A 6,000-nucleotide genomic window follows, 5' to 3' on the forward strand; every position below is an offset into this window, starting at 1 on the left:
ATTTTCCGCCTTTCACCAAAGTTTCTGGATATATGAAATCAAGATCCAAAATTGAAGAAAAAGGTTAGTTAAAGATAAAAGATTCACATTGTTTTCAGTTTTATTCAAATGGAATGGCTTCGTAGGATATTCCTACTTTATTTAATTTTAAATCTATGTAACAGCTGTATGGTTCCATGAAATCCAAACCTAATACTAATTCGTCGTCATTCTCGTCATCCGATTCTACTACAATGCAGGGGATCACCAATGGCAGATTTTTAAAGTAAGCTGGTAAAAGCAAGCTGCCTAATATTTCCTTAAACTGACTAACTGTTTCACAATACTCTGCAAGTTTCTCTTCATGGTCCATTAAGCTGTAGAGGTCGAACTTTTGCACAATAGCACTTGAGATGGTTGAATTTGTACTGCCAGTATCGATGATAGACTTTAAAATTTTTCCCCGAACCTTTAATTCAATGGAGCACGAGTTTGTTACTTGCATAGCAGATGTTGTTATTTCACCGGTAGTTTTATTGTCGTTATCAAGTTCGCATTCGTAGTAAATTTTCTTGAAATGATTTTCAATTTCTACTTTTAGGTTCTAATGTTCTTCCATTTTCTTTTTTTAGAATTTTCTTCCTTTTTTCGAACGATATCCTCTTTTCTTCATTTATTGAAGATCTTTCTTGACATCCTCAGCTGCATCGCGTATTATATTTGATCGAAGTATCGTTTTGTCCAAGCATTTGTTTGCATTATGCATTCGGATGGTTTGACAGGCGAAGAAAATGAAGTCTAGGCCAAGCAGCAACTCGTCTTCGGCAACGTGGCCAACTCCAATATAGGTCCAAAAGACAAAACTAATGTCGTCCACAGTTGCTGGAACTAGGTGGCATTTTCCTAGAATTCTCCAACTTCGATCACTTGAGCTTGTACTTCGCCTTTTCATGTTTCCGTGACGCCTTGGTAAATAATGTGAGCAATTTTGCTTCTACGAAACCATCTATAGAACCAGTCATGCGACAGGAATGCAACTGACCGAAAATTCTTAGTTGTAATGTTTTTGTCTTCGACTGTACACCATCGCCTCGCCTCCCGTGAAACATCAGCACTGAGCCCTCAGCCACCCACCGTCTCGAACTCCGCATTTTAAAGTCGGCTTTTTCGATGCACCATCAAATTACACGGGTTATATTTTTTGAGTAAAATGAAAGGTTTATAGGCTTTAATCGTATTCTAGTAACGGATGAATGCTGAGCACAAGCTTACGGGTTCACAGTGAAACAATGTGAGCAACTTATATAAAATTCATTCTATTAAGCTATAGAGATGTTATAAATAAAAAAATTGAATGGCGGATCTGTCCGTAAAGTTGCACTGACGAATCCATTGCCATTCAGCAGTGGTTAACTGCTACCATTTGGCTCGAAGGTCTCATGGTGCATTAGCTTCCACTTGAACATTTTTTGCGCGGAATGTTGCTGAATTTTTATAATGGTCTCCTATGTAATTAGTACTGAAACCCCTCCTTTAGCTCAGTCCTGTTTTCCGCATTACTTCCACTCTAGATTAATTCCTTCAATGTTATTTTTATGTTGCAATAACTCAAAAAATATTTTATTTTGGTTGTCTACTGGGTTTAATTTTTTGGCGAAAGCATTCCATTTGGGTAAACGAGAGATCCTCGCACCAAATAGTTGTTTAACAAAATCCACCTAGCAGCTTGTAGTAGTTCCTATTAATCTGTGAAATAAATACTGTTTCTACGTTGTCGGAAACACGGAACAGAAAAGAATTGCTTTTACCTGAAAAATTTGCTTGCAAAGAACGGTGTTCGCCCAGACCAGCTTGTTCCATTTTGGTTTCAAATATTAAACTTTAATTATTTTACTTCTATGGAGTGGAAATTGTTGCTTATTTCTCATTTAGTTATTCGAAAGCTGTTTCAAGACAACGATTATTGAACCTTAGTGCAGTGGAACCATGTACATGAATTTCTCTTTCAATAATTCGGGTTCGTAAACGCAATACTCTAAACACGTCGACTGACGTTGAAATTTTAATGCATGCACGGTAGTTTTTCTGCTTGCGATTTTCAACTCTTATCATCAGCAATACATTATTTTCCGCCTTTCACCAAAGTTTCTGGATATTTGAAATCAAGATCCAAAATTGAAGAAAAAGGTCAGTTGAAGATATCACATTGTTTTCAGTTTTATTTAAATGGAATAGCCTCGTAGGATATTCCTACTTTATTTAATTTTAAATCTATATAACAGCATAGATTACATGAAATCTAGGCCTAGTACTCTTGCCCACAAGAGAATACAAGTTCAACTCATGATACTGCGGCCGCTGCGACACCTGCTTCATCCTAACGATCCCCACGGCGAGCGTCTTGAAGCCACGCATGGTACTGTCCTTATAGCGCTTCCGGCGTTGCAGCAAAATTAGAAGGCAGTCCCCATCTTGTTTTAAGAAGCGTGAGTACTGAAGCGAGTAGCAGAGATTTATGGTGGTATCGAGCGCACCAGTGGGTGAGAGCTGCATCTCATTGGAGCGCAGCGTGTCCATGCTGCTGTGCATCTTAACGGCGAGCAACACGGACGACAGGTCCGAGAAGAAAGTGGGGTTCAACAGCACCAGGTGTGTGATGCTTACGTTACATAACATCTTTACGCAGTTTGCTGGAGTCTGGATGTTCTGTTGCTCAGCCATGATGGAAGTGGAAGTGAATGTTCTTCAGAATGACAGAATCAGAAGATGCTGGACAAAAACTCAAAATTACCGTCACAATGAATATGACACTCATGCACTCACAGTAGAACGTGGTAAAGGGAAAGCGTAAATTCGGCGAAAGTTACGTACTGCCCATCGAAGGCCAGCCAACTCTGAAATCAAGATCCAAAATTGAAGAAAAAGGTCAGTTAAAGATTTCACATTGTTTTCAGTTTTATTTAAATGGAATAGCCTCGTAGGATATTCCTACTTTATTTAATTTTAAATCTATATAACAGCATAGATTAGTAAGATTACATGAAATCTAGGCCTAGTACTCTTGCCCACAAGAGAATACAAGTTCAACTCATGATACTGCGGCCGCTGCGACACCTGCTTCATCCTAACGATCCCCACGGCGAGCGTCTTGAAGCCACGCATGGTACTGTCCTTATAGCGCTTCCGGCGTAATATTAGTAGCATAGACGTACTTTAAGGGTATCTTTGTGAATGAAGTACCTTGCCAGACTCGCTAGTGAACTGCATGTACTTGTTCTCAAAGTAGCCGTGCATTGATAAGTTGTTGCCACCCCCAAAAGCTTTCTGCAGGAGGTGCTGAACGCGACTTGGGCATGCTTGTATAATACTGGGCCATATGATGTTGATATTACAGCCTAGTAGGGAGCTGTGAATGTGTTGAAGATCTTCCAACGCAGGCATCATGATTGTAGCATTAGCTACGCTGGGGAAGACGCTGATGGGAGAGTTCATTCGCGTTTCCTCCTCCTGGCTTTGAGAGCCTTAGTTACAGAAGAAGTAGCCATGTCTGTTGGAGATGTCGCAATTTCAATTCGCTCCTTCGCTTCGCAGTTTTCCTGCAAATGTATGAGCCGTTCGTAGATCTCTCTCGACTTCGGCTCCTGAAGAATAAACTGCACATCGTCTTGCTGTTGGATGTCGTCATCAAGGGAAGCGTTGAGGATTATTGTAGGAGCTTTTACCTAATCATGCATGCCGTCTATAATGAATTTTTGTGTAGTTCGAATCATTTCTAAGTGAGAGTGACTTGTGAGTGGCAGTGACAGAGATTTAGGTGACAGTCTAAATACTGAACCTAAGCAACGGCCGGTTTGAGAACGTAAAAGTGCCTATGTTTTATCCTGACAATTTTTGTAGTGATATAAAACTAAAGATGGTGGCCAATCTCCAGCTTAGGTGACAGCGCCCGTCCATACGTGGACGGGCGACGTCCACGTAGGTCCACGAAGTCACATGGCAACGCCTGCGACGATATCTTCACATCAACGACGGAGACTAATACCACGAGCTTCAATACCACGAGCTTCAATACAAGTCAATATGATCTGATCATGACCTATAGATCGGCAAGAACGAGCGACGCAGCACGTGATTTTTTTTTGTCAATTTTCTCCGCTAAATCCGGCAGAATTGATGCCGTTTGTAGTATAACAGCCATCCGAAAAGCTTCAATTAAAACTGCAAGAACCTTAGCTGGTTGAACTTGCTACAACGCGGAGCAGGAAACCAGACCTATCATTGAAAACCTCATAGAAGCCTTCTTCACAGCTATACTTAAAAAGCCATAGTTAAGAAGATGAATTTTGAGAAGAAATCTACAAGCAGCAGCGTCGGCGACAGCAGTTCGGCACCGCAACTAATACGGTCACAGCTCCAATGCATGGCCTGCAGCATCGACGTGGCAGGCCGCAGGTGCCCGCCTGAAGGTTAGCGGCATCCAGCGCACGCTTCACCTGGCCCACCTTTCTTTCCCAAGACCCACCAAAGTGGGACGCGTGAGCTGGATTAAATATCCATTCGAAGTCTTTCTCCTGATAACTCTTGGATATTCGATGTAGGTCCAAATTCTCGTTAGCATGTCCCACAAAATTTGTGCCTCTATCACTTCGCAGGATGCAGCAGCAGCAGCAGTCCCCGCGAATCGCAAGAAAGCGACGCAAAGCATTACTAAATGATGCGCTGTCAAGAGACTGTAAAGCCTCTACGTGTACGGCACGGGACGCCTGATACACAAAAATTACAGCCCACATTTTCTTCGTGCCACTCTATCGCCTATAGTCATTAGTCAGTCGTCCCATGCGCAGTCTTGCGGCAGGTGACACAGTCGAGGACCATATTTGGGATCGCAATTCCTTCTCGTTTAATTTTGTTGTGATCGCTCTGCTTCGTCAGCTCGTCTCGTCCCACAGTAGAATAATATTCTTGCCACTTCTAATTCCGCGTAAAGACGAGGATTAATCAGATCAAAATCTAGGCAAACTTGCAAATATTTTTTCGTTGTTGGCGAATATGAAAGTTATACATTTCCTGGTCTAGAGCTAATGTATTGATTTGCTTCACGCTCGGTTCAATGAACTCCCATTGCCTTTTATTCTTGTCCCCCTCTTCGCTGCATCACTCTTCAAGGCAAGCAATTCGAACTCTAACGTGCTCCGATATATAAATGATGAAAACTAATATATAGATAATCTATTAATGTTTTACAATTTTAAATTAATAAATTCATAGTTCATTACAACCCATTAAAATGATTGCTCTATATTGACATAAGCAATGAAAAAACTCACCCAGAACAAGTCGCCCCTCTTCAGATGGCAGAATGTGAGCAATGTCTTTATCAGAAAAATTAATGAAATCTTATGCAATTGAAGGGGAGAGGGAATGTAAATGTATCTAACTATATTGATGACTAGTTAAAAAAATAATAAGCCTATAGGTAAACAAAGTAGTAAACGCTTATAACCTAATAAGCTTTCTTCTCGTCACAATGTGATGACTAGATTGAAGATTTCTTAAGGAAATTAATGAGCATATCAAATGAAACAAAACTAGATTGTGACTATTTGAACAAAGCAGCAATCTTATAACCTAATGAGATTTCCATTCGTCACAATGTGAGGACTAGATTGAAGATTTCTTAAGGAAATTAATAAGCATATAAAATGAAACAAAACTTAAATCTATATAACAGCTATAAGATTACATGAAATCTAGGCCTAGTACTAAAAGGTCATCATCAGATTCTACAACAGTGCAAGAGATCACCAATGGCAGATTTTTATGGATCTTGACATCCTCAGCTGCATCGCGTATTATATTTGATCGCAGTACTGTTTTGTCCAAGCATTTGTTTGCATTATGCATTCGGATGGTTTGAAAAATATTGCGCTGTGAAATTTGTGGAGCGACTGTAGTCAAGATACCGAAGACACGACCGCCTATATCTGTCGTCTCCGCGAATTCACGTCTCATCAAATATAA

This window comes from Hyalella azteca, unplaced genomic scaffold, assembly GCF_000764305.2.
Source record: "Hyalella azteca isolate HAZT.00-mixed unplaced genomic scaffold, Hazt_2.0.2 contig9858, whole genome shotgun sequence".
Classification (NCBI taxonomy): Eukaryota; Metazoa; Arthropoda; class Malacostraca; order Amphipoda; family Hyalellidae; genus Hyalella; species Hyalella azteca.